This window comes from Puma concolor, chromosome B2, assembly GCF_028749965.1.
Source record: "Puma concolor isolate L17-30 chromosome B2, mPumCon1.1.hap2, whole genome shotgun sequence".
In the NCBI taxonomy this organism is placed as follows: Eukaryota; Metazoa; Chordata; class Mammalia; order Carnivora; family Felidae; genus Puma; species Puma concolor.
In genome coordinates this window covers 4,322,686-4,346,553 of record NC_141671.1, presented here as the reverse complement: position 1 = coordinate 4,346,553, position 23,868 = coordinate 4,322,686, and the positions used below count along the sequence as shown (strand labels likewise).

General features: G+C 41.9%; 1 long non-coding RNA gene across 1 annotated transcript; it reads right to left on the bottom strand.

The window, feature by feature from the left end:
* Positions 1–13,079: 13,079 nt before the first annotated feature.
* LOC147580680 (uncharacterized) lies at positions 13,080–15,494 on the bottom strand. The gene is made up of 4 exons (XR_015250969.1): positions 15,311–15,494; positions 15,073–15,214; positions 14,766–14,889; positions 13,080–13,606 (listed from the first exon to the last, which is right to left on the bottom strand). It is a non-coding gene; the product is annotated as an uncharacterized LOC147580680 (long non-coding RNA).
* Positions 15,495–23,868: the final 8,374 nt, after the last annotated feature.

Sequence of the window (23,868 nt, the reverse complement as noted above, 5' to 3'; positions counted from 1 at the left end):
AAAATGTGTGGCTGCTGAAAGAGAATAGAGGATGTCTATGTTTCTGTGTCAGTCCCAGCAGCCTTGATTTCCGTTCTCAGGGTAACCACAGCAGAAGGCCCTTAATACCTCCCTCTCTGTACTTAATCTATTTCAGTGATGGGTTTCTTTCACTTGCAAGCACATTTTTGTCTGGCAAATTCATGTGGTACAGCACAAATCCTATCTCCAGCACCATGGTCAATTAAATGCGTTTGGTCTTTAATCCTGGACCCTCATCACAGTACTCTTTTGGGTGAAATGAAATGGCCTTTTTTACTTTAATGTGCATTTATTTATGTATTTAATTTTTTTAACGTTTGTTCATTTTTGAGAGAAAGAGAGCAGGAGAAGGGCAGAGAGGGACACACAGAATCCGAAGCAGGCTGTCAGCACAGAGCCCGACACAGGGCTTGAACTCACGGACTGCGACATCGTGACCTGACCTGAAGCCGGACACTTAACCGACTGAGCCACCCAGGAGCGTATTTATTTTGAAGGGGGTGGGGGCAGAGAGAGAGGGAGAGCGAATCCCAAGCAGGCTCTGTGCTATGAGCACAAACCTTGAGATCATGACCTAAGCCAAAATCAAAAGTCAGAGACACTTAACCAACTGAGCCACCCAAGAGCCCCTGAAATGGCCTTGTTTTTAATCAAGGGTATCACTGAGAGATAACTGGCGAATAAGGGAGAAGAGGCAGAGAAACAACATGAATGTTAGCTAAGGGATGGAATTTTCCTCTTTCTTCCAATAGTATAAGGCAATTAAGAAAACTTAACGCCAACATGGGGTATGGCTGGCCGTCTGAGGCTATTTTTGGATCGACAGAACGTTGTGACTCTATTCTATGGGGTCATCAACCCAATCCTATCCTGTGCTGCTAGAATCCAGATGAGGGCAGTGACATAAGCCGGTCTGTCACTTATAGTTTCTTCCCTTGCCCCACGAGTCCTCTGAAATCCTGATATTTACCAGAACTGGACCACATTTAACTTTCTACTTAGTAGAAATAAAAGTGGCATATAATTTTCTTCCCATCTTAAACTACTGGATGTTCTTACACAGTGTGTTAATCAAGCAATAATATATGACCATCATGTAACAATGACACCCAAATAACACGATGCTGAAAATAAGAACAAACTTGTTGCATTCCCTGGAAAATAACAATATTGTTGGATCACTGACAGTTTCCCTTTAAAATCTGGCAGCAAAATTTGGGAATCCCCAAATGAATCTCCTCTCCCTTTATCACAGAGAAATTAAATATATAAATTAAATATATATATGCATATATATTTATATATACATATAAACATATCTATAAATTAAATAAGAGTCAAGTCATTTCATTCCTAACATCTTTCTTCTGATTCTCCTGAATCCCAGCCATTCACGTTCTGCTTGGATTCTAGGTTGGTACGTGTGTTCTTTCTGGGCAATCTAGGATCTCCTATCATCTTAAGGGCCCCAGAAGGGTCTCTAAGTTCAGTAACAAGTGTTCTTATAAGAGACCAAAGAGAAGACACAGAGAAGAGAAGACTATGTGAAAGACGAAGGCAGAGATGAAAACAATATGGTTTCAAACCAAGAAACGCCGAAGATTCCTGGAAGCCACCAGAAACCAGGAGGGAAGCACGGGACAGATTCTTTCTCTGAGCATAAAGGAACCAATTCTGCCAACACTTGATTTTGACTTCTTCCTGCCAGAACTAAAGAAGAATAATTTAGAACTAAAGAAGTGATCATTTGCTATGACAGCCACAAGAAACTAATACCCTCTCTTAAGGGGATGAAAGGACAAGCTATCGACGCAAAGAAAATAGCTGTAAAACACACACGTGGCAAGGCACTAGCATCTAGGATATATAAAGAACTTCCGAAACTCTACCCTAAAAATTACCGAACAATCCAAATAGAACATGGATGAAAAACATGACGGGACTTTTCACCAAAAAGGATACACAGAGGGCAAATAAACACATGAACTATCACTTGTCAGTATCCTATGTCATTAGGGAATTTCAAATTAAAACCATAATGAGATACCATTATATACCTACTGGAATGACCAAAATCCAAAACACCGACACCATCAATTGTGGCCAGGGGTTGGAATGACAGAAATGACCATTAATCGCCGGCTGTAGTGAAAATCTGCACAGCCACTTTGAAAGACACCGTTGCTGACAAAAGTAAATGTTAGCTTTCTATTGGATCCAGCAAGATATACATCTATCTCCCAAATGTTTATAGCAGTTTTATTCACAATTCAATTCAATAGGTGGCTGGAGCAATAAACTATGGTACATCCATATAAGGAAGTACGATTCAGTGATAAAACAAGAAATGAGCTATCAAGCCATGAAAAGGCAGTAGGAATCCTAAAAGCATATTGCTGAGTGAAAGGAACCAGTCTGAACAGGCAACAGACTGCAGGAGTCTAAGAACATCCTGGAAAAGGCAAAACTATAAAAACAGTAAAAAGAGCCGTGGTTGTCAGGCTTTGGCGGTGGGAGGGGGCAGGGACGAACAGACTGAACACGGGCAAGTTTTAGGACAAGGAAACCATTCTGCGTAATACTCTACAGCGGACATGTGACCTCACGCGTTTGTCAAAACCCACAGACACACAAACCTGCACGACAGAGAGTAAACCCCAATGTGAATTACGGACGTTAGTTAATAATAATATATCAATAGCGGTTCATTAATTGTAACAAATGCACCACACTAATGTAGAGGCGGAGGGGGTATACGAGATATTTGCACTTTCTGCCCAATCTTTCTGTCAACCCGAAACTGCGTTTAAAAATAAAGTCTGTTTTTAAAAAATCAATTGCAAAAGATTACCCTCCTGTATAATTCAATTTATAGAAACGTTCTTGCAATGACATAGTTAAGGAAACTGAGACTATATTCGTGGCCCAAGAGTTGAGAGGGAGTGTGGGTGGCAGAGAAGTGTCTGTGCTAAAAAAGGAAACATGAGAGATCCTTGCTGTGATGGAAGTATTTTATATTCGACTATATCAATGTCAACATTGTGGTTGTGACATTGTACTGTTTTGCAAGACGTACCTTTTGGGAAAACTGAGTAAACTACGTGGTATCTGTAGTATTTTTTACAACTGCATGTGAACCTACAGTTATCTCAAAGTTTAATTTAAAAAAATTGTAGGATGCAGTTGCAAGAAAGGGAAATCCAGCACGAAATGTTTATATCAGAAAAGGAGAAAGTTCAGGGTGCCTGGGCCAGACTCTCGATTTCGGCTCAGGTCGTGATCCCAGGGTCGTCGGATGGAGCCCCGTGTTGGCTCTGAGGTGAGTGTGGAGCCTGCTCGAGATTCTTTCTCTCTCTCTGCCCCTCCCCCATTTGCTCACGCATGTGTGTGCATGCTCTCTAAAATTTTTTTTTTAATTTTTAAAAAAAGAAAAGGAGAAAGTTCTCAAACCATTACTACAAACTTCTACATTAAGATACAGAAAAAGCAAAGTTCAGTGCAAAAAGAAAGATAAGAAGATAACTCGATGAGATTAAAAACAGAAAAACAACAGCAAAACTACTGAAACAAAATGTCTTTAAAAAGGGACAATATAGGGACACCTGGGTGGTTCCGACCTCGTGGGTCGTGAGTTTGAGCCCCGAGTCGGGCTCCGTGTTGACAGCTCAGAGCCTGGAGCCTGCTTCAGATTCTGTGTCTCCCTCTCTCTCTCTGCTCCTCCCCACTCATGCTCGGTCTCTGTTTCTCAAAAAAAATAAACGTTACAAAAATATTTCTTTTAAAAATCAATACTGTTGAGAAGCTCTATCAAGATTGATGATAAAAGAGAGAAGGCACAATTTGCAAACACAAATTAGTGAATCTCAGAATTAAAACAGGGGATGTAACAGACCATTAAAATGATAAGGTAATATGACAAGCAATCACAAAACCAGAAGAATTCATCCAAGATAAATTAGAAAAATTGAATATTTTTATATCTTTTAAAGAAACTGAAATAGTAACGAAAAACCTTCACCAAATAAAATCTGTAGACCCAGATGGTTTCACTAAAGAATTCTACCAAATGTTTAAAGAAGAAATAACACTGATTTTACACAATTTCTTCCAGAAAATGAAAGAAAAAATACTTTCCAACTCCATTTATGATTCCAAAATTAGCCCAATACTAAAACAATACAAAAACAATACAAAATAAAACTACAGACCAATATCCCTTATGAACACAGAAACAATAATAGCAAATCAAGTCCAACAATGTATATAGATCAGGAATGCAAGACAGGTTCAATATTCAAAATTCAGGTCATCTACCATATTAAGAGTATAAAGAAGAAAACTATGATCATAGTAATGAATGCAGAGAAAACATCTGACAAGTCACTATCCTTTCCTGATTAAAAACTCTCAACAGACTAGGAATAGCAGAGAACTTCCTGAGTCTGAAAAAGGACATCTACAAATATTCTACAGGTAATGTCATCCTAATGAAGAGAGACTCAGTGCTTCCCAGTAAGATCAGGAACAAGGCAAAGATGTTCATTATCACCATTAAATTCAACCCCTGGGGCACCCGGGTGGCTCAGTTGGTTAAGCATGCGACTTCCACTCAGTTATGATCTCACAGTTCATGGGTTCAAGCCCCGCGTCTGGCCCTGTGCTGACAGCTCGGAGCCTGGAACCTGCTTCGGATTCTGTGTCTCCCTCTTTCTCTGCCCCTCCCCTGCTCATGCTCTCTCTCTCTCAAAAATAAATAAACATTTTAAAAAAATTATAAATTCAACCCCTGAAGTCCTTCATAGTACAATGAAGCAAGAAAAAGAGATTAAAGGCTTATGGATTTGAAAGGAAGAAATAAAACTCCCTCTGTTTAAAAACAATGTGATTGTCTATGTGGAAAATCACAAAGAATTTACAAAAAAAGAAAAACAAAATTCCTAAAACCAATAACTGAACCAGAATATCAAACGATTTTGAAAAGAAAGAATACAGTGGGAGGAATCGCTCTCCCCAATTTCAAGACTTATTATATAATACAGTGATCAAGACTGTATAGAAATAGGAAGGGATAGCTAAAACAGAACCCACAAATAGTCCTACACGGGTAGGGCCAACTACCCTAACACGGGTAGTTTTTGACCATGATGAAAAAGAAATTTAAGGGAGGAAGTATACTCTTTTCAACAAAGACCAACAGGCAAACATATGAAACTCAGCCTAAGCCTCACACCTTCTGCAAAAATTCACTTGAAACTGATGATGGTAGATTTAAAGGTAAAATGTAAAACTGTAAACCTTTTAGAAAAAAGAGAAAAATCTTTGGGATCTGGAACTATGCAAAAAGTTCTTACACATGAAACCAAAATCATCCAGAAGAGAAAAAAATTGGTAGATCTCATCAAAAGTAACGACATTTGTTTTGTGGAAAGTCCTGCAAAGAAGTTTAAAAAGAGAAGCTATGCACATAAAGAAAATATCTGCAAACTATACACATGACAAAAAGTTTGTATTTAGAATATATTAAGACTTTCTGGAGCTCTAGCTGGCTCAGTCCATAGAGCATGTGACTCTTGATCTCAGGGTAGTGAATTCAAGCTCCTCGTTACGTGTGGAGTCTATTTAAAAAAAAAAAAAAAATAGAGGATATGAACTTTTCCAAGCTCAATAGTAAAAAATCCAAATTATCCCATTAAAAAATGGGCAAAAGTCATGGAAATTAATAACCTTTAGCATTAATGACCATTAGGAAACTGCAAATTCAGATTATGATAAGATACCAATATATACCTATTAGGCAACTAAAATAAAAAATAGTGACAACACTGAATGCTGGCATAAATGTGGAGAAATTCCATGTCTCATACGCTGCCAGTGAGAAAATAAAATGGTACAGTCACTGGAAAATATCTTGGCAGTTTCTTAAAAAGCGAAATGTATGTTTACCATATGATCCCACACTACACTACCAAGCATTCACCCAAGAGAAATGAAAACTTACATTTACACAAAGACCTAAAAGGTCCTTTAATAGGTGAATATTAAACGGGCTGTTGTTTATCCCTACCACGGAACGCTACTGAGCAACAAAAAGGAAAAAGTGACCTATACATGCAAAAATCTGGGTACACCTCTGTGGAATTATGCACAGTCAAAATAAAGCCAATCCTAAAAGATTACAGATGATATGATTTCATGTATATATCTCAAAATAAAATTATAGCGTATAAATCGGTGCTTATTTCCAGCTGGTGTCTTCGGTGGTCATCACACAGGAAACATCCATCTGATGAAAGAACTTCCAGGTCTGTAGAAAGCCTTCGCTTCTAGTGAAACTGCCTAACACGACCCTCGGGGAGCAGAGAGGCTCCCCGCCTCCTGCCACTGCCCCATTCCCGGGGAGACTCGGCACCCACTACCTTCGCTGACCTTTAGGGCAAAGTTGCTTTGGGGTCGGGCCCAACAAACAAAACTCCTGTTGTGATGTCGACGGTGGCGGCCCTCGCATTCCTCATCGCCTTCCCCAGAGACTCACAAAAACCTCGCAGAGAATCAACCACAAGAACGCAAGTTGCTAAGACAGCCTCATCACTTCTGGGGACTCAGTGGAAGGCGGGTATTTACAGTCCGCGTATTCAAATGAGGATTGAGACAACCAGGTCTGATTGGACAAACGATAATAACAGAATACACACGTAAACGCAGGGCTGCCCGTTCGACTCTCTGGTTGGATAGACGCCTACCCGACCTCAGCCAATCAGAGCACCAAGCGCGCTCCATTGCCGCACCCAAAGTTGCCTGAGGATCCTTCCCTCCGTTGAGCCTTAAGTGCCCTTATTTTTCTGTTTTCTCTGTTTTTGAAGGTGGGAAGCAGGTAGGCGAGGCTGACCGGAAGGAGGATGGAGCTGGCCCACGGCGTGACAGCTGCGAGGCCAACACCGTCCTGCCTGACCTGGCAGCCACCGTGCAGCCCTGTCCACCGTCCAAGAACACCAGGGACCACCACTGCAGAGGCAGGTGTAGCCGAGTCTCCAGCCAGTAAAGCCCAGCGAGGAATATGCATTTCTGGGAAAAGGAGACCACAGCAAACCAAACACCAAAGGCTCTTTCTCAGAGCCGTGCAGCCAATTTCAGAGAAAGAGCTTGATTCCCAAGAACAATACACATTTCCATAAATCAGTCCACTTAATATGTTCGCTTGTAAATTAATTATTATATAATTATATATAAATAATTATTAATAATAAATAATATATTTCCTGTAAATTAATCTAGGAGAATGGGTTTTACTCGAAACTTAAGACTGTCTGAATAGATTTTAATCCTGTTCTAACCCTTCTCATTACAAATATGCTCTAGGTACCCACTAAATTGATTTCAAGGCACAGCAGAACACTGCAATTTGAAAAATGCTGAGACAGGGGCACCTGGGTGGCTCAGTTGGTTAAGCTTCCGATTCTGGATTTCCACTCAGGTCACGATCTCATGGTTTGGGAGGTGGAACCCTGCGTCTGGTTCTGTGCTGACTCGGGATTTTCTCTCTCTCTCTCTCCCTGCCCCTCCCCTGCTCGTGTTCACACACTCTCTCTCTTTCAAAATAAATAAATAAACTTAAAAAAAAAAAAGATAAAGGAAAAACGCTGGGACAATCGGTAGCAAGAGTAGTGCCATTCTCCTACTCGCCCCAGACTTACCCCCGCATTCAAAGGCTTTAAGGTAAAGACAGTTGGAGCAGAAAGCGTTCACGCAGAGTCTGAAGCCGTGTGTGACATTCCTTAAGAGAGCACTGGTATTAAGAAAAAAATAAAAGAAAATTTGCTTTTGCTTCGGCTCCAAGCTAAGATTAGAATGCTGAGGTGGTTGAACCAAGAGGAAGGAAAATACAGAAAATTTAAGGGAAACTTTTATTTTCTAAAAGATGGAGGGTATGAGGAGAACCCAACAGCTAGGCTCAAGGCTGGAATCCTGACACCAACTCCTTATAAGTAGGTTGCTTAATCTCTCTGTGAAGCAAGGATAATGGCAGGTCTATTGCAAGAATTAACAGCATAAGTGTACGTAAAGTACTTGGAACACTGACTAACATACGGAAGTGCTATATAAACGCTCTCCAGAAGAGCACCAGAAACGGATAAAACAGAAGTCCAGGAATCAGAAAGAATAAGGGCACAGTTTTACTTTCTGTAGACAACAGAGTAACAGAATTTTCTTGGAGAAAACTCAAGAGAGCCAGTGAAAAGCAAGATAATTTAGTGCAGTGGCAGGATACGAAATGAACACAAAAATCAATAGCAATATTTATAACTATTACCATTTAGAAGATAACAAAAAAGAAAAAGACCAAATTTTTTAAAAATGTTTATTTACTTTTGAGAGAGAGAGAGCAGGGCAGGGGCAGAGAGAGAGGGGGACAGAGGATCCAAAGCAGGCTCTGTGCTGACGGCAGAGAGCCATGAACTGTGAGATCATGATCTGAGCCGAAGTTGGACGCCCAAGCGGCGGAGCCACCCAGGCACCCCAAGACCAAATTTTTAAAAGACACAAAATAGTGCATATAAACTACTTAGGAGCAAATTTCATAAGAAATATATAAGCATACCTCAGAGACGTTTTGTGTGTCTGGTTCCACACCAGTGGGATAAAGCCAGTATCACAATAAAGCGACTCAAATGAATGTTTTGGTTCCCCAGTGCATATAAACGCTATGCTCACACCATACTGTAGTCTATTAAGCATGCAATGGCATTATGTCTAAACAACAATGGATGTACCTTAATTTAAAAGCTTATTTCTTTTAAAAAAGGCTAACCGTCATCTGAGCTTCCAGGGAATTATAATCAATGATCGCAATCACCATAATAAATATAATAACAAAGAAAATGTTTGAAATATTGCAAAATTACCGAAACGTGACACAGAGGCACAAAGTGAGCAAACGGTGCTATAGGAAAATGGCGCTGACAGATTCGCTCCACGCAGGGTCGCCACAAACCTTCAGTTTGTAAAGATGTGTGCCTATGAAGTGCAGTAAAGCAAAACACAATAAAATGATCTGTCTGCATGAAAAACCCACACGGGAAAAAAACTGAAACACTCCTAATAGACTCAAAAGTAGCTCTGAATAAATAAGACGGCATCCCAGACTTGTGGACGGAGTGACGTTAACATCCTGACAAATTCAGCTTTTCCTGTTTAACTAGATGAAAGTTCACAGGGGGAAAACAAGGCAAATGGCCCTTAAATAGGAACATAATTTCATTTACAATCAAAATAGAGGGCAAATTAAAACTATAGAGGTAAAAAAAAAAATTGTACAGGAAAAGCCATTCCTTGTCTCTCACGTGGTCAAAAATCGTACAACACACGTAGGTGACGATGTTGGGGAGACACAGGCACACGGGCACATGTACACCTTGCTGGTGGCAGGGTAAAGCAATAGAAGACCTATGGTGGGGACACTGAGTAAAATCTCACAAAGTCACATCTGCCTTAACCTTGGGCCCAGGAATTCTCACTTCTAAGAATGTACCCTGAAAATACAATTCCACGTATATGAGATAGCAAAAATGTACAAAGTTGTTCACATAGTTATTATAATTATATATGCTATAATGTGAAATATTATCACATAAAACATTGGAAATTATAATTATTAGGATTTTATATTATTATAATTATATGATATCAAATATTGGAAATAATGTGAATGTCCATCATAGGGGAAACGGTGAATAATCTCCAGGACAGACTCATACTAGAGCACCTGAAAAGCCACAAAAATGAATGAGAATCATTCTTGAAACTGGGATACAAGCCCCCACCGACTCCACAATTTATACACATATGGCTCTTAGCTGCCTCTGACCAGAGTCTCGTAACCCTTAGTAACTGTTAAAAAATCCTGTAAAAGTGCCTCAGGGAAAACATAAAAGCTGCCTCCCCAAAAAGTCTGGGGGGATGCTGTTCTGCCTGAGATAACAAATCTAACGTGCCACGTTTGTAAGAAAATAACAATAATAGTTTGCAGCCTGGTAACAGTCACAGGATGTAGAACGTCTGCCCTTGGACTCTAGGTATGACGTCACTACTGCAATCTGCTGGCAATGTTTCTCTCCAGGCCCCTAGACTGCAAGGACCCCCGAAGCAGAACGACTATCTCACTGCAGTCACACCAACACCAGAAAGGGAGACACCAGAATGGATAAGACGATAGAGAAAGGAAATATCTCAGCTGACCCTAATCCCTAATCAATCAGCATGATCCAAACCCCTGACCCCCTTACCCCTTACCCTGAATTTTCACCCTTTAAGCCCAGCTGCTCGTATAAGCCATCGGGCAGTTCAGGACTTTTGAGCATTAGCTCCAGTTTTCCTGGATGGCACCATGTCAACAAATAGCCCATCTTTCTTCACTGCCAAAGCTCAGTGTCTGCTTTTATTGGCTTGCTGTGCACCAGATGGATGAACTCTCATCTGGTTTGGATCCAGCCTTCTCGTAATGATAGAGGAAAAACTCCTTGGTACATTGTGAAGTGAAGAAGAAGAAAGAAAGAGAAATTGGGTACTGAGTGCTGCCCGTGTGTAAAAAGGGGGGAAATGTGAGCCATGTTAATGGTTCAAGAAATCTGAGGGCAAATAAGCAAATTCTGAAATTAAACTGAAATGAATAAAGCTAATTGTGTATCGTATTAGTAATATGGTCACACAGAGAATAGTAGGCTGCGTTCGGGTGCCTGGGTGGCTCAGTTAAGTGGCCGACTCTTGATTTCGGCTCAGGTCATGATCTCAAGGTTCGTGAGATCGAGCCCCACGTCGGGTTCCGTGCGGACAGCGCAGAGCCTGCTTGGGATTCTGTCTCTCCCTCTCTCTGCCCCTCCCCGACTTGCTTTCTCTCTGAAAATAAAAAGTAAATAAATACAGTAGGCTCCGTGTCCAGCACAGAGTCCAATGTGAGGCCTGAACTCACGACCCTGGGATCAAGACCTGAGCTATGATCAAGACTCCGAGGCTCAACCGACTGAGCCCCCCAGGCGCCCCAAGAATACATTATTTCTAATGACTTCTGAATATAATTCTCTGATGGTACATTCTTAGTCAGATGCCTTCTGTTTCTGCCAGAAACTTAAACCAACGAACAAACCCAGATTTTATAAACCATAAAAAAATACAGTAACTTCTATGGCATGCTATGAGCTAACATTACTCTGATCAAAACGAGACAAACGTAGCACAGGAAAACTCGAAAGCACGCTCAAATACTACAGTACATGCAGAAGTCCCAGAACAGAATCATATAAAAATGAACCAAGTGCATTATTAAGGAAACATACACCAGGAAGTACACGGTGTAGCCTCGGAACATCAGTATAGTTAAGGACTTAAAATGTCATCCACCCACTCATCAAACAAGGGTTACTGAGCATGCCCATGTGACAGACACTGCGCCTGGCCCTGGGAAATCAGTGGCAAACCAGACCACCTTTTAAGGAGCTTATGGATAGGGGACTGAACAGATAAACGAAGCAGATAATTTCACGTAATCGTTAGGTCTTAAAAAAGCTTTTGCTGCAGCAGACACATGTACAGAAGTCTATGAGAGCTACTGGGCCGAGCCTGGATGAGGGAGTCACTAAATGCCGTGCAGAGAAAAGGCCAAGGTCCAGTGAGGGAGACAGAGGAGCCCCACCCAAGGCACGGAGGAGTCACCTTTGCGGCCTAATCCCTACAACTTGTCACCGCAGAGCCAGTGTTGTGCTACCCGTGAGGCCCAATCGTTACATTTTGGGGGATTCTCCAAGCTTGTTGTCCGGCAGCACCATCATTAAAAAATTAAATTACGTAAAGTTGCAATTAAGTAAATTAAATTTACCACAGATGGAGATCCTCACCACTTCCCGATTATTTGCCAACATTGACTATCGTCTGTGCTCCTGAGGCTATTTTCACCAACCGCATGTGAATGACAGAGGGCCATTTAACGGCATGATGCTGCGCACAACTTCCCAACTCTGATTTCAGAGATGGGCCGGTAGCTAGAAATCAGCCTGGTGGGATTTTTACACCATGGAAATCAACTAGCGCTGTAAATCAGGACTTTACTTATCGTTTTGTTGACTCTTCAAATTTAAGGTTTTGTTGATCATCTAGAACATCATGTAGAAAATGTGGATTAAATGTAAACGTGGGATACATCTGTAGCCACTGCATCAGCCATGTATCCGTAGACACGGGTAAATAACTCAAAGTATTTAACAAATATTCTTCCAGTATCTGATTGCGCAAGGTAGTTGCTCACGTCATTGCCATCTGAGCAATATTCCGACACCCATTTGTCTGATTCGGTGAAATTTTAAAAAAAGAAATAAAAGAAAATAACCAACATTTATGCCAGCTCTAAACCCATTGGTCAGTGGTGTGTGTGACTTCTTGTCATGGAAATGGATAGCAACCAAGCAGTTAAGCAGTTATTTCCAGTTTGATTTTGTGACACTGCTGTTGGCAATAAAATTATAACAATGGCTATAATTTTATAAAAATTATAAAAATTGCTATTTTGCAAGAAATAGCAATTCCTTTGAAGTTTTAGGTCTAACCTGAATTTCCAAGAAGCATTTTAACTTAAAATTTATTTCTACAACTCTATAAAGAAATATTTAACAGAAATTTTTACATCAACCTTCAAGCAGTATCATGTTTTATACACCATTTGTACATATATACATATGTACATATATGTGTGCTTATTTTTCTCTCAGAGTCAGTCATTAAACATTTACCAGCACATCTCTGTCTCTAAACTAGGAAACTGAGTAAAGGAAACCTCATTTAAAAATGGAGTCAAGGGGTGCCTGGGTGGCTCAGTCGGCTGGGCGTCAGACTTCAGCTCAGGTCATGGTCTCACGGTTCGTGAGTTCGAGCCCCACATCGGGCTCCGTGCTGACAGCTTGGAGCCTGCCTCGGATTCTGTGTCTCCCTCTCTCTCTGCCCCTCCACTGCTCATGCTCTCTCTCTCAAAGATAAATAAACATTAAAAAAAAAAAAAAAAATTTAAAAAAATTTAAAAATGGAGTCAAGACCAGAAAGGAGCGGAAGAAACCTACTTTACCATTCCGGCAGGAGGAAGGCAGACTTTCTTCTTGCCCAGCAACAAGCTCAGCCAATAAGAAAATGCCACAACTCAGCCAATGAGAAACTGTCACCACCCTGAACCCTCACTTTCCTCCATTGGGCTTTCCTTTAAAGCAGCCCCTCCTGACTTCCTCCTTTTCTCTACACAGTAATACTCCTCTCCTTTGATCTCTGGACTTGCCTATGGTTTGCCACAGCTTGTGTGTCCCAAATTGCAAATCCTCTGCTATTCCCAAATAAACCCATTTTTCTGGTAAAATTACTGGCTGTTTTTACTTTTCATGTTGACAAAACCATACATCTGAGAGAGGCCCCTGAGTATACATGCACAGAGGACAGGGAGAAGCAAAAAAAAAAAAAAAAAAAAAAACCTTTTAACACTCACTTGTTCTTTGTCTTCAAACCCTAACATGTTTCCTGAGTGGAAGAGGGATTATGGGAAGAACTTCTTTTCCCTGTACTAGAGAAAACAGAGAGGAAACAAAACCTACTCGTTATTCCCATTATAGACTTCCCTAAGTTGAAGGCTTTCTCCCAGGCTCCAGGTCCTTGTATCTCATACTGATGGAGTATCAATCATGTAAGTAGCCAAAACAGATGATATGGCCTCTTTTCAGAGAGGACTGACTGACTTGGTGCTCACAATACTCTGATCGTGCAGCTGAAACCTCTTAAAGACCAAAATGCATGGGCCCCAAGGGGGCATTTATTAGTTTTTCCCCTTAGAGATCTTCCTTTACTTGAAAAACTTTCTCCCACATTCCTTCCAGTTAACGAGTCCTCAGAGGCTTTCTAGAAACAGTGCATTGCACAAGATGGCTTCGGAAGTGCTAAAAGACTTGCCTGGAAATAAAAGTCGCGTGTTTGACTTTAAGACAGAGGTGAAGGCTCACAAGCTTATTTTGCAACCCTAATAATAAGTGGAATTAATCGTAATCAACTTGGAGAACTCAGATGTTTATGACATCACTTGTAATGGTTTGCCACAGCTTGTGTGTCCCAAATTGTAAATAATAAATTCAGCAAAAGGATGCATCGTGTCTTACCAAGGAACTGTGTGATTCAGAGCCACTATAAACAAGGAAGACATAATTAATCACAGCCCTTATTTTGGAAACTTAGTTGTTTTGAAAACACTTTGGTTTCTGATGATCTTTAAGCGGTATATCTTCCGCTGGAGACCTTGAGGACTGCCTCCTAGGGTTCCTTCCCAGAACACAAGGATGATTTCATACTGGTACGTCCATAAAGGTGATTCGCCAAATTAGTCAGTCAACCCTGCTACAGTACCATATTCGTAACAATGGTTACTAAAAAACACATTTGAAGATGCTCGCTGTAGGTACTGTAAAGTTAAAAATCCTTAGTAAACTGAGGACAATGGGATACATACCAAAAATTGTTGAGTGACCAGTAACAACAACAAAAAAAGCCCAGCATCATATGTTCAATAGTGAACTGATAGTTTTATTGTCATTAGTGTCAAAAGCCTGCAAGAAACAGTCCTTGTCACCACCATACGTCTTGTTGTGGACTATTAGACAAAACCACCAGGCACAGCATTTAACCATGGTCAACTCTAAGACAGTATCATCCTTTCCCATGACTTCATTGCTTACCTGGTATGGTGGCCAGCTTCCAAGATGGTGGCACTCCTTTGGCAATCAGGTCGTAATAGACAATGACGCCTGTTTCAGTCACAAAGCGTCAGAACATAGCAGCTGACCGATTCCCAGCAAGAGACTGCCCATAAAAGGAGGTATTTTCATTTATCACCATTTTCATTGATAAATTCACAGTCCTCTAAAAACAATCTTTGATGTGAAGGACAAGGGCCTCCCCAAGCAGTTCACTGAGAACATCACCAAAGAGTTAGTCCTGATGCCCATGGCTACAGAGGATGCGCGTAGGAGGTGAGCCACTTACCATCTCCTATAGGCGGGCAGAGCAGCTGACCCAGCAGGGTCTTGGGCAGCACTGTCATCTTTTCGGTCAGGGCATCCGTGGAGCTATCCTAGGGTAACGGAGCGAAGTCCAAGTGTTCTGCCACCATGACAACAATGTAGTGCTTGAGAAAGAAAAATAAATATGTAGCTAGTCATGGCTGGGCGGGGAGACCTTATTTTAGGGCATTTCTTTCAACGATGTAAGGAGCTGGGCTTACACGGTGATGGGATTAGCGGCAATGGAAGGAGGCACGTAAACTTTCAGCCTGAGGTTTTCAGGCATGAGTTTCAGCTCAAGTGCCCGATGGAGGAGGACCCCAAGGACACGGCAATGTCCCCTCACCTCCAAGCTGTGTAATTTCTCCAAGTATCTTCTAGTCAGGAGTGTCCTTCCAAGAAACAGTATATGCTAACCTGGGGAAATGTATAATAGGGGACTTATAACACCAAACCAAAAGATTTCCTTTCAATTCATCACCAATACTATTGAGAACCCAGACCTAGTCCTTATTCCCGTTTTATTCATCATTCTTCTCCATAAAAATGAATTTCGTTCTGGCCCGTGGCTCTTGAGACAGCGGTCAAACGAGTTATATGACTGATTTGCTCTGGGTAAATATTAGAATGTAACAACTTTGTCTTGTAATTTCGATACATTGGTCATCAATTTTCACATCGACAAGCTTGTATTTAAATGGCCTTAGATTTGTGTAGGTAAAATGTACTCTCTTCCCATCGAGAAAATAAACATAAAAGATTAGTGATTTGAAGAGAAGCCAAAGCATAGACAAAGCAAGACCCCACAAGTGGTTAAGAGGTGTAATGAAATCAGAGGTACTGTGTAGTGTGGTCACGCTTGGTCCTACGGCTCACGTGGATGTGAAATCACATTCATAGAATATACGCCACATAACTGATACTTTTCCTTAATGAGATTTCATCTTTTGTGCTTTCAAAAAGAATCCATTTTATTAAAAATTTGAAACTGGCCTTACTTAAGATAAACTCACATGACAGTAGTTTCTCTGACATACTCTCACTTGAGAGGGGAGTGACTAGGGAGCAGAGTAGTAGAGGCAGGACTGATATGTAAGATGGGCAGGTGCAAAGACTTCCCAATTCTTCTCTTAGAATGAACATTTGAGGAAACTCCATACCGTTTTTGCACCAGTCTGCATTCCCACCGAGAGTACAAGAGTTAAAAGTAGAACTACCCTACGATCCAGCAATGGCACCACTAGGTATTTACCCAAAAAATACAAAATACTAATTCGAAGGGATACATGTACCCTGATGTTTACAGCACCGTTACCGACAACAGCCAAATTATGGAAACGGCCCAAGTGTCCATCAACTGATGAATGGATAAAGAAGATGTAACATAGGGGTGCCCGGGTGGCTCAATCAATGAAGTGCCTGACTTCGGCTCAGGTCATGATCTCACGGTGTGTGAGTTTGAGCCCCGAGTCAGGTTCTGCACTGACAGTGGGGAGCCTGCTTGGGATGCTCTCTTTCTCCCTCTCTTTCCCCCCTCCTCAACTCATGCTTTCTCTCTCTCTCAAAATAAACAAACTTAAGGAAGATGTGGCATACATATACAATGGAATACTACTCAACCATAAAAAAGAATGAAATCTTGCCATTTGCGACAATGTGGATGGGGCTAGAGAGAAATAAATCAGAGAAAGACAAATACTGTATGATCTCACTCATAAACACCGTATGATCTCACTCATATGTGGAATTTCAGCAACAAAACAAACGAGCATAGGGACACAAAGAGAAAGGAGAACCAAGAACTACACTACAGAGAACAAACTGATGGGCACCAGAGGGGTGGTGGGAGGGGCACAGGGGAGACAGGTGATGGGGATTAAGGACAGCACTTGTGGGGACTGGGTGTTGTATGTATGTAAGTGTTGAATCACTAAATTGGACACCCGAAACCAATCTTCCAGGTACATTAACTAGAATTTAAATGAAAACTTAAACAAAAAAGAACTAACATTTGGTGGAAAGATATTCATACATTTGGGGGTGGTTTTACTTTAACAAATTATTTCTGAAAATATGTGTTCATCTTTTTCACATCAGTGCTACAGTTCCTCAGAATAGCCTTCCTCTCTTCACAAGTCATTTTACATCTTAAGTCACACACAAATACATTATTTATTCCACTGCCTTCCAATCCAATGTCCTAAAGCCCACTGCTCAAGGAAGGGGAGCTGTAGTTTTCAATACAAAGCACTTTAATATTGACTTGATGGTAACTAGTCTGTTTTTTCTAGAAAACAAACTGGATATATATGTATAATGTACATAATTTACATGGAAATTTCAAATAGGAGTAGACCGCAAAAATTGTAGTCCAATAGCGCCATGATCAAATATTCCCTTCCCAACCCTCTCATTCACTTTTCATGTTACTTTATTAACTAGTTACTATTAAATTTTAAAAACATAAATTTAAAAAAGCATACATTTTAACATAGATTTTGCTTTCATATTAAATAACATTTGTGCTAAAAAAAAAAAAAAATCCCAAGACCCAAAACAGTGTTAAATTCAAAATTTGCTCAAAGGGCATATGTACCTACTTATTACTTATTTTACCTGAAGAAAACAGTGCTTAGTGAAACAAGACTAACAGTATTCTTAACATAAGCCAAATATATCTCAACCTAAAGTCCAATATCATGTTTGATGATGAAATATCGTACTATTTCCAGGAGTGTGTGTGTGTGTGTGTGTGTGTGTGTGTGTGTGTGTGTACTAGCTATGGGTGTTTTTTTTTCCCCTCCTCAAAAAGGCAGAAAAGTTCTGGAAAATATGGAGAAAAAGTTGAATCACAGATAAATTACACAAAAAAATATGTTTCATTTTTATTTAAGTAGAAAATATATGAGTATGGTCAAACCTAATAAGGAACAAGCTCAAAAGTGATCAGTATTGATCAATGTATTTCCTACATTAAAGGTTAGATGTCACCTCTGGGAGAACATTGAATAATGAGCATGTCAGGCCAAATTATGGATCCAAATGGCTCCATATTCAGTAATAGGCACAAAGCCAAGTCTATGGTTCTATCAGTCATCAATCAGGAGAGACAAACCACACAGCGAACTGAGTGAGGAAAGCTTAGTAGGAAGAATCATGAACTCAAAGGACTGCAGACCGGAGGAGGTGGCTGGACGGAAGTAAGAAAACTCTAAGTGACAGGAAGAGCAGAGGTTAGGGGCAGCTGCTGCTCCCCACCCCCCACCCCCCGCCTCCCGCTGAACAGGCACCAAGGACAGAGACCCAGACCTTAGTAGCAGGGTGGGCTGGGAGTTGCAGACGGCTGTGCCCTGGAGGGAGCCAAGTTCAGGTGTCGAGGGGCTGCAGAGGTGGCCCTGGAGCCTGTGGTGGGCACCCACATCCAGCAAGCAAATGCTTTTCTTCCAACAACGTCCCTCTAGGGCCATCTGAGGACACTTCAGTGCCAGCTAACAAAGGCCTAATATTCAGTAAAGGCCAAGTCCATTTCCCGGGAGCAGGCCAAAGGGGATATTTTTGCTAAAACACAGGGCACAGCTGGCCCCTCTGAAAAAGTGTGGAGAAGCCCCAGGACATTCCTGACATCACCTCCAGGCTCTCTCTCTCCAAGCCTTGCCCGGAAGGACCCGAGGAGGTGCCCCCGGGTCGTTGTTACCTTCCTGCCCTTTCCCTCAAGTTGCTCAGAACCGAACATTAACTCAAGTAGGTTCACTTCCCAGGCCATTCTACAAAGAAGAAATAGAAGCAAGCTCTAACACCCGTCCCGCTGGAAACTAAGCTCCTTTCCTCCGTCCATCCAAATCCCCACCATTACTCGGTCGGCCAGGTGAGCAGCCAGATGGAAAAGGAAGGACGCCAGCAATAAGAGGGCTGCAACGTAGTTTCTTTCTGATTATATTCATCAGCTCAATTGACTATGCCCGTAACTCTCAATTATTGTTTACCGACATAAAACTTCAGGCCCCACTAAAGAGTGTCTTCTCCTAATTGCTGTCACACAGAGCCAGGACCTGCACAGTAGGCCACAGCTGCTCTGGGGGCCAAACTTGAAAAAATAAATCTGTTCATCTGCTCAGACAAAAAGCTTTTCTCTCTTGGCCCATATTCTAGATGGTCACAACAAAACAAACAAAAAACCCCAAAATACTTCCTAATAAAATTAATAACCACAGGCTCTACATCCTTTAGTTTTCGATTCACATATACGCTATTTACATAGTACAAGAAGACCAAGGTCATAAAATGTACATACAAGTGGCCTTGCTATTTAGCGGAAGCAAACAGGAAGTCTGCTCGTGGTCAAAAAGAAATAAACATTAAAAAGCTTTTTTAATGAAAAAGAAAGTACCCAAATTAAGAAAACAGAAATGTGGGCAAAAGGCAGGGGGGGCAAATAAAACTCCGTAAAGGTGAATTTAGTACCAGATTAGACACTGCTCAATTCTTGAACTGTAAGGAACGGCTTAAACAAATAGAATTTTGTTTTTTCCAGCTTCTAGGCGGCCCCAAACTCGTAGACTAGTTCCATGAAGCCAGAAGGAAACGGGCTTTTTCGATTTTTCCGTTCTACTTATGTGCGCACAGATATCTGCTGCCTTTCTTGGAGGAAGGGTTGTACCTCTCTGCCACACGCTGTCCATCCGGTTCACGGGACTTGCCTTGATCAATGCAGTCGAGGCAGAAATAACATTTAATTTCTAGCTGTCAAGTTTTCCCGCATACTCTCTCCTTCCTCTGCCATGAGACTGGCAGTATTTCCCATGGGGGCTGCCCATCAGCCCGGCATGAAGATAATGGGGCCAGGGGACGCTGGCAGTCTACACGTGCTACACGTGCAACGTGAAAAGGAAATAAAACACCCCAGATGGAGGTTTCACTTGGCCCACCGCGGCTTAACCACACCCCCGATCAATGCAGAAATTAGCGCAGAGCAGAGGGTGTTACCACACACTGAAAGCAAAACAAAGCCAAGACGACACAATTTTTGCCATTGGCTCCAGGGATGGGACGGGGACAAAAAGAGACTGTTATTACGGTTTGAAAGGACAGGTGTCCCTAATTTGCACAATGCTTTCCCTACGATAACTTACAGCTAATTCCCCTATCGACCTTACTAGTTTTGGGGAAGTTTTTGGCAAAACAAATGTACATCGTGTGATGTGCTACTGACTACATTTGACAAAGTACTACCAAAAGTGTGGGGGGGGGGGGGAGACAGAATCAAAAGTAATTGGCTGGTTTACAAACAGGAATGAAAGAAATTGAGAGAAACTAAAAATTCTAGGCTTCCTGAGTGGAAAGAAGCGACTTCTTCCCAACACCAACAGTTAAAGGGAAAATCGAGAAATGATTTCAACAAGAAAGCTCTTTTTAGGCTCAGTCGTGGGCAAATACCAGATCAAGGTGCGACCACCTCACTGTTACAACCGTCTCTCAATGGTCTGAGATAATGTCCTGTGAAACACTTTAGTTAACGAAATGGCTCAAGAAAATGAAATTAAAGTGATGGCTTTCCTACTGAAGCCTGATAGGCTCAATGTATCCAAAATCAAGAGGTGGGAAGGGTAGAGAAGGAGGAGAAAGAGAGAGACTGAGAATGAACTCTCAAGAGGAGAGGTGGGTGTGGCTACTGATACATGTAAGCAAACATGTAAGATAAGAAGGTGATGAACATCCTGAGTCGTGTAATACTGGAGAGCTACCAATCTGAATAAAAGAGGCTACAGGAGGCTGTGACTCATCAAAGGTTCAAAGGTCACTTGGGGTCCTCCCACTTTTTGTACTGTCAGAGGTCGGCCAAGAAATCTGCTTGGTTTGCAAGGACTCTTCAAATGTGGCCAAAGCGGATGGCAGAGAGGGAAGATGCCCCCCAGAGGGTGGACCCATGAGCCTTGAAGAAGAAAGTTCTGAGGGCACTGCCGTACTCACCATGGGGTGCAGGACCCCCTTCGGAGACTCCTGTCCATCTCCTGTGTGATTTCTGATTTCAGTAGCACCTACTGTGTGTTCCCCTATTAGCAATTGCCTTGTCTGTGTTCTAGCCTCACACACTGGGTGTGTGTAGGGAAGACGTCTTGTTAATTCATGGGTTTCTGGAACAAGAGAGGTCACGTTCCGACCGATAAGATAATGCCATGAAAACACTGACCATCAGGCCCGGTGCTCTGGTTCACTGGGACTTGAGAGCTGGCTATCAAGCTGGCTGTTTTGTGTGCAGAAAGGAGCATTAACGGAAGACAGTTTACCAGAAGCCTAGATTGTGTTAAACTGTATTAGTGTTCAAAAACATTCCCTGGAGGGACGCCTGGGTGGCTCAGGTGGTTGAATGTCTGACTCTTCAATTCAGCTCAGGTCATGATCCTGCAGTCCTGAGATCGAGTCCCATATGGAGCCCATGTTCAGTGTGGAGCCTGCTTGGGATTCTCGAAAGAAAAGGAAAGGAAAGGAAAGGAAAGGGGAGGGGAGGGGAGGGGAGGGGAGGGGAGGGGAGGGAAGGGAAGAAAAGAAAGAAGAAAGAAAGGAAGGAAGGAAGGAAGGAAGGAAGGAAGGAAGGAAGGAAGGAAGAAAGAAAGGAAGGAAGAAAAATTTCCCTGGCCCTCCTTTGGGACGAGTTATACTTCTCTATCTCCGTTCTGTCGGTTTTGGCCATAGGACTGGTTTTTCCCCAAGAAATTTGAGTGGAATTGACATCTAGGCAAAACTTTTAATCCAGCACCCTGGTCACCATGATTTCTCTTTTGGTTCTGCCATGAGACCATCCATGTTCCAGACAACGCCTCATTCATCAGATGGGTCCTAGAGTTATGGTAACACGATGCAAAGCTACAGCCAACACACAATGGACATGAATTGCAAACATCACATCAGCCTTTGTTGTTAAAAGCAGCTGAGATTGGGGGTCATTTCATACCTCATTCTAATCCAGCTTGTGGTCTTCCCATAGGGCTACACCTCCAGAGCTCACATCTACAGCCAAGACAGGAAAAGAAGGGGAAAAAAAAGATGAGGCACAGGCCTACTTTTTTAATCCATCAATGGCCAGAAATGTGTATTTCCAAGGAAAGCACAAAGAGGAGGATTTTGTTTTTATAGCCATTAACAGTAGAGAGAGGAAAGCTAGGACACAGAAATTAGAAACTCTACTTGTAAGTAGTAATCTTTCTTTCTTTTTCCTTCTTTCTTTTCTCTTTCTTTCTTTCTTTCTTTCTTTCTTTCTTTCTTTCTTTCAAAATTTATTTATTTTGAGAAAGAGAAGGGGGAGGGGCAGAGAGGGAGAGAGAGAGAATCCCATACTGACAGTGCGGAGCCAGACATGGGGCTTGAACTCAGGACCTGTGAGATCATGACCTGAGCTGAAATCAAGAGGTGGACGCTTAACCAGCTGAGCCACCCAGACGCCCCTAAGTAGTAATTTTTGTAATTTATTAGAAGTAAAAGTAATTTAAGTAAAATTCTATGCTCAAATCTAGTCTTCTCCAACCCTCATGCTACTGTTCACTTTCCAGAGTTCTCAACCAACTTTTCCATGCATCCTGCCCATATCACAGAAATACATTCCTGGTTTTTGAACCTACTTCTTTAGATTTGTGTTTGGAGTTGTTTTCTTCAAACTTTTTTTTTTCTTTTAATAATCTTTTGGGATTACTATCCAAACATCACATTAGAGGTTTCTTAGAAGAAGTATTTCCAAGTGTTTTATGTTTTCAATAACATCATAAAACATGTGAAATCAACTTGGAGATTTGGGCATTTTGGAAGGAGGAACTATAAGTGCAAAGGCCCTGAGGCAGGAAAGAGCTCCATGGGGAAGGCAAAGGGAGAGTGGATGGAGCGGAGGTCAGCAAGTGACCTGATAAGTGACATGTGCAAGAGACTGAATTTGGTCCATTTTGTCTTAATTTCACGGAGAAAACTCTGGAAAACTTTAAACCAGTAAGTGGTGTTATCATATTTACATTTTCAACATTATGCCTGCTGCGTGGAGATGCACTAAAAGAGAGGAGAAGCTGTGGGCCAGGTAAGAGTCTGTTCTACTTACTCGGAAGACAGGTGATTGCATGAGAAATGGAGGAAACAACTAGTGATGGTATTTGGAAAGGCCTGAAGGTAGAGCCGACGGAACATGCTGGTGGAGTGAATGCTCACTACTGAGGGGAAGAGCAGACTAATTAAGAAAGACTCTGAGGTCTGGGGCAAGATTAGGTGGGAAAATGGTAATGCCCCCCAGGGTAGGGGGAGATGGAGAGGGTTCCAGAGTCGTTCTTGTGGTCATGTTAAGACCGAGGCACCTCCTGGATACTCAAGGAGAGATGAAGGCAGCTGAAGAGGTCAAGTTCTGAGCTGAGGGAAGAGGTCAGAGGAAGGGCATGTAAGAAAGGAGACCGGGCTCATCTCGGGAGTGAGCCTGAACACAGAAGAAATTCAAGGACGCCAGCCTGGGCACACCAACAAGGGAGGTTAGAGAAAACATGAGAACCTGCTAAAAAGATTCAGGAGCAGCAACCAATGAGGCACAAGGAAAATCAGGTCCAGCTCACGGGTGACGATCAAGTGAAACAATCCAGGCGAGAAGCAGGTGAGGAAACCTGTCGGGCTTATCAGACAAAACCTAGGAACTGGCCACTGGATCTGCCAGCATGGAAGTCACTGATGGCTTCGCCAAGGGCTTTCTCATCTCGAGTGGGCTCGAGAATGAACTGGACACAAGGGAACAGAACACAGGTCTGGGCGCAGCTTCTGA